An 11,617-nucleotide genomic window follows, 5' to 3' on the forward strand; every position below is an offset into this window, starting at 1 on the left:
CAAAATTCTAAGGTGGCAAGATTTTAAACTTGATGTGTTGACATTAAAACTGTTGGATTAAAGCAAAAACATGCATTCAAAAGAACTGTAAAATCCCTGCCAAAAATGGGTCATAAATCTTCAACAATACTATCAGCAAAAATGGTAGTTTGAATCTACAACTTGGTGGTTATGTTCAATGTTGTTTGGTTTTTCTGAATAATTGTATTCAATATATGCAGGAACCAGAAAAAATCTAAATTTAACTTAGGAAGATGAATTCAACAACCTCAAAAACCGTAACTGTGGTACCCAGCAAAATAGGTAGTGTAAAAAATCAATAGTCATTTCAATAGTCATTTCATTTCAGTGGCCTATATATACAAATTGCTGCTTAAAAGTATTGATAAGAAATTTGATCAACAAAACTATATGTTCAGCAAAAGGATCGAGACTAGCTCCATTTACAAAAGCATGGCTTTGAGTGCCGCCAGTGGGTTATATGTTCACAATACTGAGAAATCTTTGTTTATAGTGTAGATAATTGAGATTTTTTCCATCATTCAAGCACATTTTAGAGTTGTTTGAAGGCCCATCATTCAAATCTACATGAGATTTATTTATGAATACATTCCCAAACAAATTTAGAGCTTAGAGTAGTTTCTATGTTCATTATACATATTTCTCTTATTCCATACATTCTAGCAAATAAAGAAGAGTCAACTCCCCTTTGTGATATTTCTGTGCGATCCAGAGTGCAATATTTTGAACATGATGTGAGGGAGTTGGGTTCATTGAATTTTTTACTTGTAAATGTTCATTGGGACAATAGGTCTCCTAATTTTTTTCCACATTTTTTGCAGATTGTGAGACAAAATGGAAAAGAAATGGAAGACTATAATGGACCTTGAGGTGCAAGACCCTAAAGAGAAAATCATATTTTCTAGTAAAAATTGAGTCTGGTATGAAGTAAGGCCAACATGAGTATTAATTGAGTTGCAAAAATTCTGGTACATAGAGTTGATGACTTCATTAAAGGAGAGGAAATGAATCTAGAGGCTCCATGTACCTTTTCTTAATGAAAAACCAAAAATTCAGGCTTAACCAAAGATCCAAGCTTAAGGGGTAATGCTGCCCTGCGATGGGAACTATAAGTATTTTAGAAATGCCTTCTTTAGATGTTGGTATTACTAGTGCTTTATTATTTTTCATATGTTTTGACTTCTTAATTTTTTTTATGTAGTTATGCTTGCTCATATGGTCCAGAGGACAATAGAGAAAAATGTACAACTAAATGAAAGCAGTCATTTGTGAAAAAGGGGGGTTGCCAGTGCCATTTTATTGTAAAAGTTATGGTTCAAAGCCATGAGATAGTAATAGCAATGATAACATATAACATGTATGATCATGGAGATGGGGAAGGATGGCCTTGTCATGGAAAATGTGACATTGTAGGTTATGCTAGGTCTTTGCATAAGCCAAAGCTTTTAAGGGACATGGTTTCTTATGTTGAAACTTGTTTTTTCTACAAGTGACTATTGACTTAGTTTGTAAAATGCATATTAAAAAATATGTTGAAATAGATGCCAATGATCAAGATAGGGATTTTTTCTTACACAGAAAATATGTCGCAAACATCTATAATCATCTGATGAAATGAAATTACCGACTTCTTAGAAAAGATGAAATGAGTGTGAAGCTTTATTATGAAAAACACCAAAATTATTTCTTCTTTTATCAAAATCCGAATGGTGAAAATGTCCCTTTTATAGCTAGAATACAAAAAAAATGGATGTTGGACACTATGGTTAAGCTATCCCATAATAGCTTAATAGCCATGGATTCAACATTCAACACAAATAAATATGGGGTTAGTATTTTTGCAATGATTCATTTAGTGAAATCATTTTTGTTGTAATGATTCAATATGATTAATGACGTAAAATTAACTTCATTTTTTTAAATATGATAGTATCAGTTGTACACACTCGTGGTGTTTGACGACCAACAAAGCGAGGTTCCCATTGCATGGGTGGTGATGTCACGTAGTACATCACAAGATATATCACTGTGGTTGGAGCACCTAATGCATATGTGTTATCATCTTCATCATGATTGGAAGGTCAATGCCTTTATGGTTGATGATGCATTGGATGAAATTATTGCTTTGAGGTAACCTCAATCTTCTTATTTGACATTGAAACTTGTATTCAATCTAAATATTTCTCACTTAAAATGAATTAAATATGGCAGGAGCATCACCAAGTGTGAAGTAATATTGTGTGTTTGGCATGTAAGGAGGGCATGGCTCAAAAATGTTAATCGGTTAGCCAGTAGTCTAGAAAAGGAAAAGAGATGTTCAATGAACTAGGCCATATCATGAAAAATTGTTCAAATGATGAAGTGACTAATGCAATAAATGAATTTTTCACCAAATTTTAAACTGAGGTGAAGTTTTTGGACTATTTCCACAAGAATTGGGTTGTTGGTGATAAGTTTAGTAAGTGCAAATACTCTTTCTTATGTTTATACTATTTTTGTTTCATAAATATAATATACATTTACTAATTGAGTTTTTACATTTAGGGATGTGGGTAAAAGGCTGCAAAGATTTTCCTCATGCAAATCAAGAGACAAATAATGATGTGGAATCATACCACTATTATCTCAAGACTACATTTCGATCTGATCGTAGAAAGAAATTTTCTCGTAGGATGGATTGGATATTTTATACTATCCTCACTAACGTTCAACTGTATTACTGATTCAAGGAAGTTTTGAAAAAAATAAGGATATTTGAACAACCATGAAAAAGAGAAGCAACTTGAATCGTCAATGGAAAAAGCTAGAAGAATTCTAGATAGTGATTGCAGCCCTCATGAGAGCATATCTCATACTTATTGGGTGAGGAGTCAAAGTACACCTGATATGCAATATCTTATCACTTGGCATATCACAATTTTTTTCACTTGTGATTGTCCATGGTCTATTCGTGGCAATGTTTGCAAGCATGCCATAAAGGTAGGTTGGTTGTATTCCCCTTCAATGAATTCAAATGATTTATTGGATGATGATACCACACCCAATACATTCAATGCCCCTCCTAAGATAGATATATAGGAGCCAAACCTCAATACAGATGTTGACACAACTATCATGGTTGATAACAATGTAGATCCAAATGTTGAAGAACTTCAATTGGCTAGAGAGGAGTTGTTTGGCTACATAGACCTGTTGAGGAATAACCCTCCTACTACTTTGAGCAAGACAAAACAGTTGATAGGTTTGGTTAAAAAAATGATAGACGATGGCGATGATCTTCATATTATGGACTATGACTTCACCCTTGGGCTGGGTGCTTATGGGTCATCTTTGAAGACGAAGAAGAGTTTCCTTATCTCTAAAAAGAAAAACAAAAGAGGAAAAGAAAGTGGCAGCATGGAAATTGATTTGAATGTCCCTGCATCCAATTATGAACCATTTCAGTTTCAACATCTCAATAAACAAGGTCGTCCTCGTTCCAATAGTGCATCCTCTATTGTCCTAGGTAAGTTCCATAAAGTGACGAGATCAACATGTTTATATTTCTTTATACAAACATAACCATTTCTTAATTAAGTATTGTGTAAATGTTTGCAGTGGCGCAACATCCCACTAGTGCGTTTGCTCCTATGGATCATCCTCCATTAGAGCATGCTTCATTGGTTGACAGCTACCTAATTGGTGATTTTCCAGTTTGTTGCGATATCTTCCCTCTTAATTTGCTCTTAAATGTGTGTACAAGATGTTATTGATGTTGTTAATGTAGTGTCTGAATGTTTGCAGAGGTGTGACATCCCACCAGTGTGCCTTCAATTCAAGCACATAGATGGATGCACCATCGATCTAGTTATCACATCATTCAAGATGCATTGGATGGGATTCCTAATTCATGTAGTCAATATTATGATGTTTGTATTACATTACATGCCATTATTTTCTTTGATGAAAATTGAATTGTTATCTTATAGATGCAAGAGCTTCTCTTCTGGGTCATTTGCCACTCAAGCGTGTTTCATTGGTTGAAAACCATTTAATTGGTGATTTGCTACGTTTGTTGTCATATCTTCCCTCTTAATTTTCGCTTAAATGTGTGTACTGGATGTCATTGATGTTGTTAATGTAGAGTTTGAATGTTTGCAGAGGTGCAACATCCCACTAGTGTGCATTCAATTCAAGCACATAAACATATGCACCACCAATCTAGTTATCACACCATTCAAGGTGCATTGGATGGGATTCCTAATTCAAGTATTCAATATTATGATGTTTATATTACTTTACATACCATTATTTTCTTTGATGAAAATTGAAATGTTATCTTACAGATGAAAGATCTTCTCCTATTGATCATCCTCCACTGGAGCATGCTTCGTTGGTTGACAACTGCCCAACTAGTGGTTTTCCAGCAAGGAAATTTTTAAGAACCACCCATAAATTTATATGTATAATAAAGGGCGAATCACCATGATACATAGGGAAATCAATAATATAATATGTATATATAATTTTTTTGGCAAATCTCTCACCGGATTATATTATCTTGTAAAGTCATGGCGAATCTATCACTGAATTATAAAATCTTGTAAGATCTTGGCAAATCTTTCACTAAATAATAAAACATTGTGAATTCTTGGAAAATGTTTTGTTAAGGTATGAAAACATATATGATAATAGCAAAACATATTCATTAAACTATAGTATACTAACATTCATGTTTGGAAAAAAGAAACATAATTTTCTCTTCCTACAAACAATGTTGCAAGTTTCAGTGGCCGTGTTTATCAAGGTTCTTACTGTACACTCTTCCATATCCTTCTATTAGTTTTGATAATATTCCACAATAAAGTTCTTATAGGTTTTGATCTTGACCACCAGTTCTGTCAAGGTAGGAGAGATTAATCTTTTCTCTACCACTTTTGTCAAGCTATCAAATTACTTTCTTATTCCATAGACTCCAACTACAAGATAAAAAACCACATCAAGTTTGTTTACCCCAACATGCCAATAAGTAGCAAGCCACAACTATATAATATAAGAAAGTAGTAGGTATCCCAAAGGCCTGAAGGGGATATAATGGAAAGAAGTGACCGTTGTCAGAAGCCTTCCAATCAATATATAAATATATAAATGTATATTTATTATTATTTTAATTGGAAATCTTCAATTAAATAATAAAATTTAATTACGTCTCTCCCAATCTAAATTGCTTATTAGCATAATTCACTACCTTCATACATCTTGCATTTTTTAACAGCATTGTAACATGTGGATTAATTTCCTTTTTGGTGCACAATCTCCGCCTTTTAGGAAAATATGGTGCAGTGGCTCAACCCCTACAGATCATTACAACAAACTAAGAATAACAGAGAAGATGAAAGGTTGTACAAACCAACATATTTTTGAAACAACTAATCCAACATCAGTACCTTAACTTTTTCATAAAGATATCATATTGAGAATGTTTGAAAAATGGTGGGAAATTTGGGCAACGACTATCTCTCTTCTGCGAGGGTGATGCGGAAAGAGTGATAAGATTTCACTGTTTTGAATTTTTTTTTGTTAAATAAGAAAAACCAATATTAATGGAGATATTGGTATCTTTTACTAAATTTTGTGAAGTGACTAAACGTAGCTTTAACCGTTCACCTTAAGATGCTTTTTACAATATAATTTCCTAAGTCTATTTAATAGACTCATTATCATAAAAACAAACATGTATCCATCTTAACTCCACATCTAACACTCTTAGAGGGATGAAATCTATTTATCCCTCTCAGCACCTGGGTCCCAGAACTAAGATGGATCTAAGTGGATAGAATTTCCCCTTTAAATAGTTTATGCTCACATGAATACCATGGTATTACCATGGGTCAATACCATGGGTTATCATAAACCTGGAGCTTAAAAACTACTATTAGTAATTTATAAAAATTAATAAAATTAGTAATCGATTTTTTTTTAACCAAGTTAAAATGTTTAAGTGACATTAAATTACAATATTCATTTTTACTCTTGATCTACCAAGCCCCGAGAGGGATCAAATATTTTTTCACTCTATGCTAGTTTGCATATCACGATATTTGATCCCTCTTGGCACTTACTAGATCCAGAGTAAAGATGGATCTATGATGGTTTAATTCCCCCCTTTAAATAGGCTACATTCCAGGTGAATACCATGGGTCAATACCATGTGCCATCTTTATTTTTATTGATACTAATATTAATAATAATATTAATACTATTACTAATGTTTTTTTGCATGGTATTAATAATAATTTGGCCCATGGTATTTGGCCCACAGTATTTGGCCCATAGGCTTCACCTAAATATAACTCATTTTTTTTGCATGGTATTAATAATAATTTGGCCCATGGTATTTGGCCCATAGTATTTGGCCCATAGGCTTCACCTAAATAGAACTCATTTTTTGAGTGTTCATAATTATAAGGTGACTTATGGACTAAATATAAAAAATGTTTTATTTATTTACCATACATCTCATTTATTTATATTTTGATTAATTTACCATACATCTTTTATAAATATGGTATTTGGCCCATAGGATTCACTTAAATAAAACCTCTTTTTTTTAGCCTTTTAAAATAGAATGAGGGTTATGGACTAAATATAAAAAGAGGTTTTATTTATTTACCATACCTCCACTCTATTTATATTTTTATTTATTTACACCATTGCGTGTTTGTAAATATAAGGTGACTTATGGAGTAAATATAAAAAAAAAAATGTTTTATTTATTTACCATACCTCTCATTTATTTATATTTCTATTAATTTACCATACCTCTTTTATAAATATGGTATTTGACACAAATAATTCACTTAAATAAAACCTATTTTCTAAGCCTTCTTAAATAGAAAGAGGGTTATGGACTAAATATAAAAAGAGGTTTTATTTATTTACCATACCTCTAGTTTATTTATATTTTTATTTATTTACCGTTCCTTTGGAGTAAGTATAAAAAGAGGTTTTATATATTACCATACCTGCACTTTATTTATATTTTTATTTATTGGGACAAAATACAACCTCCCAAACCACCTCCCAGACCAGAAAATGGAAAAAATGAAAAAAATAATTATTTTTTAAATAAAAGTTGGGCTAAATATATGAAATGGGTGTTTTATAAAAATTTCACCCCTCTAAAATGAAAAACCCCTTAAATTTCGCCCTTGGGCAAAAATTCTCCCCTAAAATTTACCTCTCTAAAATGAAAAACCCCTTAAATTTTGCCCTTGGGCTAAAATTCGCCCCTAAAATTTACCATGTTTGCTAGGTTTTTTGTTATATCTTCCCTCTTAATTTGTTCTTAAATGTGTGTATTGGATGTTTTTGATGTTGTTAATGTAGTGTCTGAATGGTGCAACATCCCACCAGTGTGCCTTCAATTCAAGCACATAGACAGATGCACTATCGATCTAGTTATCACATCATTCAACGTGCATTGGATGTGATTCCTAATTCATGTAGTCAATATTATGATGTTTGTATTACTTTACATGCCATTATTTTCTTTGATGAAAATTGCATTGTTATTCTACAAATGCAAGAGATTCTCTTATGGATCATCCTCCACTGGAGCATGCTTCGTTGGTTTACAACTGACCAATTGGTGATTTTCCAAGTTTGTTATTATATCTTTCCTATTAATTTTCTCTTAAATGTGTGTACTGGATGTTATTAATGTTATTAATATAATGTCTGAATGTTTGTAGAGGGGCGACATCCCACCAGTGTGAATTCAATTCAAGCATATAGACAGATGCACCATCCATCTAGCTATCACATCATTCAAGGTGCAATGGATGGGATTCCTAATTCATGTAGTCAATATTATGTTTTCTGTATTACTTTACATGTCATTATTTTCTTTGATGAAAATTGCATTGTTATCTTACAGATGAAAGAGCTTCTCCTATGAATCATCCTCCATTGGAGCATGCTCCGTTGGTTGATAACTGTCGAATTGGTGATTTGCTAGGTTTGTTGCTATATCTTCTTTCTTAATTTTCCCTTAATCTCACTATAAACCAATGGTGGAGATTTATCTCCCTCTCCTAGTGAAGTAAAGCACAAGGGGTGTTAGCAATCTATAATGGTTGGTTTCCAAAATTGCAGTCAACGCAACATAATGGATGTCATATGTCTATTTTGATCATCAATTTTCGTTCATTGAAGCTCTAATATAGCTATCAAGCCAACAATAGGTTTATGTTTCATGTGATTCCAAATTCTCATCTTGGGAGCATTGTTCCTAGTATAATATTGACATGCATATATTGAAAACGTGTGGCGTGTCTCAAGAGTTGGTTATGTTGTGCAGGTCATTTTGCCTGACAGTCAAACAACGTGCCAAAGAGAAAGATTTGGAAACCCAAACAAATTATTTGGAGACAACTTGTAAAAAAATATTCATGTATTATGATTCCCAGTTCGAGAGCTCGACATGGAATACACATAATTTTGTCAATAGGGATAAACTTTGTTTAATAAATTGTATCATAAAATGGTTGTAATATTTTATGGTTTCTTTCCTGGATATTATGGATTTTACAATTTTGTACACTTTGATATATAATTTATGGAAAATAAATAAAAAAATATTCATGTATTATGATTCCTAGTTCGAGAGCTCGACATGGAATACACATAATTTTGTTAATAGGGATAAACTTTGTTTAGTAAATTGTGTCATAAAAATGTTGTAATATTTTATGGTTTCTTTCCTGGATATTATGGATCTTAAATTTTTGTACATTTTAATATATAATGTATGAAAAAGAAAGACAAATGGTTCAAAACTCTTTGGGAAAAACCTTGTGTGTATTGTAGGATTTTCAAGATCAATACAGTTTGCTCTTTGCAGAAGTTCGAAAGTTTTCAAAGATTCATGTTTTACTAGTTTTTTGTTCGTCATCCTTCTATGTGTTTGTTCTCCTTATCAAAGATTCGGTAGAGATCTATTTTACATACTATCTTATCACATATGGAGGGGAGTAAGTGATTTAAAATGTAAATATGTTTATATTTAGCGAGTTATATTGTTTTTGTTTTTAGTCAAAATGTTTGACTTTCAATTAATTTTGAAATTTCTAAACAGATTTTATAAAATTCATTAAAGGTTTGAAAAAATTAAATATTAAACCAAATATTTTGAAAATCAAAAATAAATTTTGAAAAAAATTAAATTTGAATTTCTATATTCTATTGGTCCATATACATGAAATGGTTAATTTCGTGGTGTTTAAAATAAAATGGTGAGGAAAACAAAAAAATCAAAAACAAAGAATCAAAAATATATTGCATGCAACCAAGTGTCATAACATTTAATAAAGAGTACACCTATCAAAACCAAAAGATTTATGAAAATGAATTGTCATTGTATGAGGTACCAAACCAAGTGTCATAACTTTTAATGAGTAGAACTATCAAAATCAAAATATTTAAGAAAATTAATTTTCATTGTATGAAGTACCAAACCAAGTGTCAAAACATTTAATAAAGATTACACCTATCAAAATCAAAATATTTATGAAAATGAGTTGTCATTATATGAAGTACCAAACCAAGTGTCATAACTTTTAATAACAGAGTTTAATAAAGATTACACCTATCAAAATCAAAATATTTATGAAAATGAGTTGTCATTATATGAAGTGCCAAACCAAGTGTCATAACTTTAAATAACATAGTATACCTATCAAATCTAAATATTTATGCTTAGTAAATTATTTTTACACCTCAGTTTTTTAATATTTGCTTTTCCTACATAGTTTTACTAATAAAAATGTAAAAGGCAATAAATATAGTTAGTCATATATTATTTTATTTTATTTTTAATATGACAGTTTTTAATTGTTTAATTAATAATTGGATAATGAAATTAATATAAAATAAATAACAACATATTTTTTAGTTACAATATTCATTTAAACTAATTTATTTGCATAAGCCATTTATATTTCTTTTTAAATATATGTTATTTATTTAGACAATGTTTAATTTACTTATTTTATGTTTTTTACATGAAAATTATTGATGTTGCATTTCAAAATTTATATATTTATAAATTTTAATACAATGTTTTACATAATAATATAATAATTTAATTTAATTTTAAGAGATATAAATATGATATTATATGTAAAGCTATTTTAAATTGGAGTTTATGATTATTATGTAGCATACTTTATATATACATGGTTTTGGAGGTTTTTAACTCAATAAACATTTAAATTAATATAAAATAACTATCAATTACATGGTTTTGAAGGTTTTTGACTCTAAATCTAAATTAGATATCAATTAATTTTTACATAAGAAGTAGGTACTAAGCATCAAAGCTGCATATTACACTTGTTTTTAATGTAAATTTTAAGAAAACAAAATTTGAACAAAAGATTTATTTTTTGGAAAGATGTTTGAAAATATTGATTTGTAGAGAATTTATAGATTCAAAGTTAACATGAATTTAATAGATATCTATATATATATATATATATGAATGCCATTTTTTTGGCATGTTATATATATTTTTAATCTTATACACATATACAAAGAGTAAGTTTTTATTGAAAAAAATATTGTAAGTATTAAGTTGTTATATGTTTATTAATTAAATTTAAATATAAAATATAAAATATCATAATTATTAATATGAATCTTCATCATTATTTTTTTTTAAATATGATATACCTATTATAATTGTTTCCCAAGAAAAAATAATTTATAATTTTATTATATGGATAGGCATGGCCTATATTGGATTTCGGCTTGAGGTTTCAAATCTTTAAAATAATTGAGCATGAGGAATTTCAAATCTTTAAATTATGAATGGTATGGATTATTTGATAATCTCATAATATTCTTCGTCTAATACATGATCCCACGTACAATATGGAAAGTATGAGAATGGTTTTTTTGTTTCGTATATCCTTTACTAACTTTAATTTATTAAAAAAATATTTATGAAAATTGGCTATAAATTGGTTAAGGGTTACAGTCACCTGTTACATGAAACATTTTCCCTCCTCAAACTTGCGTGAGTTGTCCAGCTAATGTAAAGGCTAAAAAAATACTACATGTCGACCTAGTTATGATGATAAGCGAAAACCACATCTTTCATCTCCTGAATTCAGTGTTAGTAGAAAGGAGAGATGGTTTGCATCTCCCTCGACAAGGAAGAGAATAGTCTTGAAACTTTCTTATCACACACATTTAAGGTTGTTCATCCATCCCCTCACTTGGGTGGATATTACCACATTTTTTTTGTTTTAACATTGTTAAACCATCTCATGAATTCAAATCATGAGAATGTGCCCTTCATCCCGAAATGCATTTTGAATTTCATACCTTCCTTCTCTTATCACAAAAGGTATTAATTTCAAATTTCATGTGTTCCTTCTCCAATCACAAAAAGTACTGATTTTCCATGTTTTTGTGTGTTAAAAATTTGAGTCTATTACTGCATTGGTGTAAAATTATTAGAGCGCAAATATGGATCTAGTTGAAGAATAATTGCACAAACTTGCAAGAGATTGAAAAAGAATATCGGAATCAAGAATGATTTTGATTACAC

General features: G+C 30.3%; 1 non-coding gene across 1 annotated transcript; it reads left to right on the forward strand.

The window, feature by feature from the left end:
- The first annotated feature begins 11,176 nt into the window (after nucleotides 1-11,176).
- Nucleotides 11,177-11,308, forward strand: LOC149177129 (U6atac minor spliceosomal RNA). Its single transcript, XR_016258968.1, has one exon. It is a non-coding gene; the product is annotated as a U6atac minor spliceosomal RNA (small nuclear RNA).
- Nucleotides 11,309-11,617: the final 309 nt, after the last annotated feature.

This window comes from Pinus tabuliformis, chromosome 4_1, assembly GCF_031772625.1.
Source record: "Pinus tabuliformis cultivar Carrire ecotype Pingquan chromosome 4_1, CPIR1, whole genome shotgun sequence".
NCBI classification, from domain to species: Eukaryota; Viridiplantae; Streptophyta; class Pinopsida; order Pinales; family Pinaceae; genus Pinus; species Pinus tabuliformis.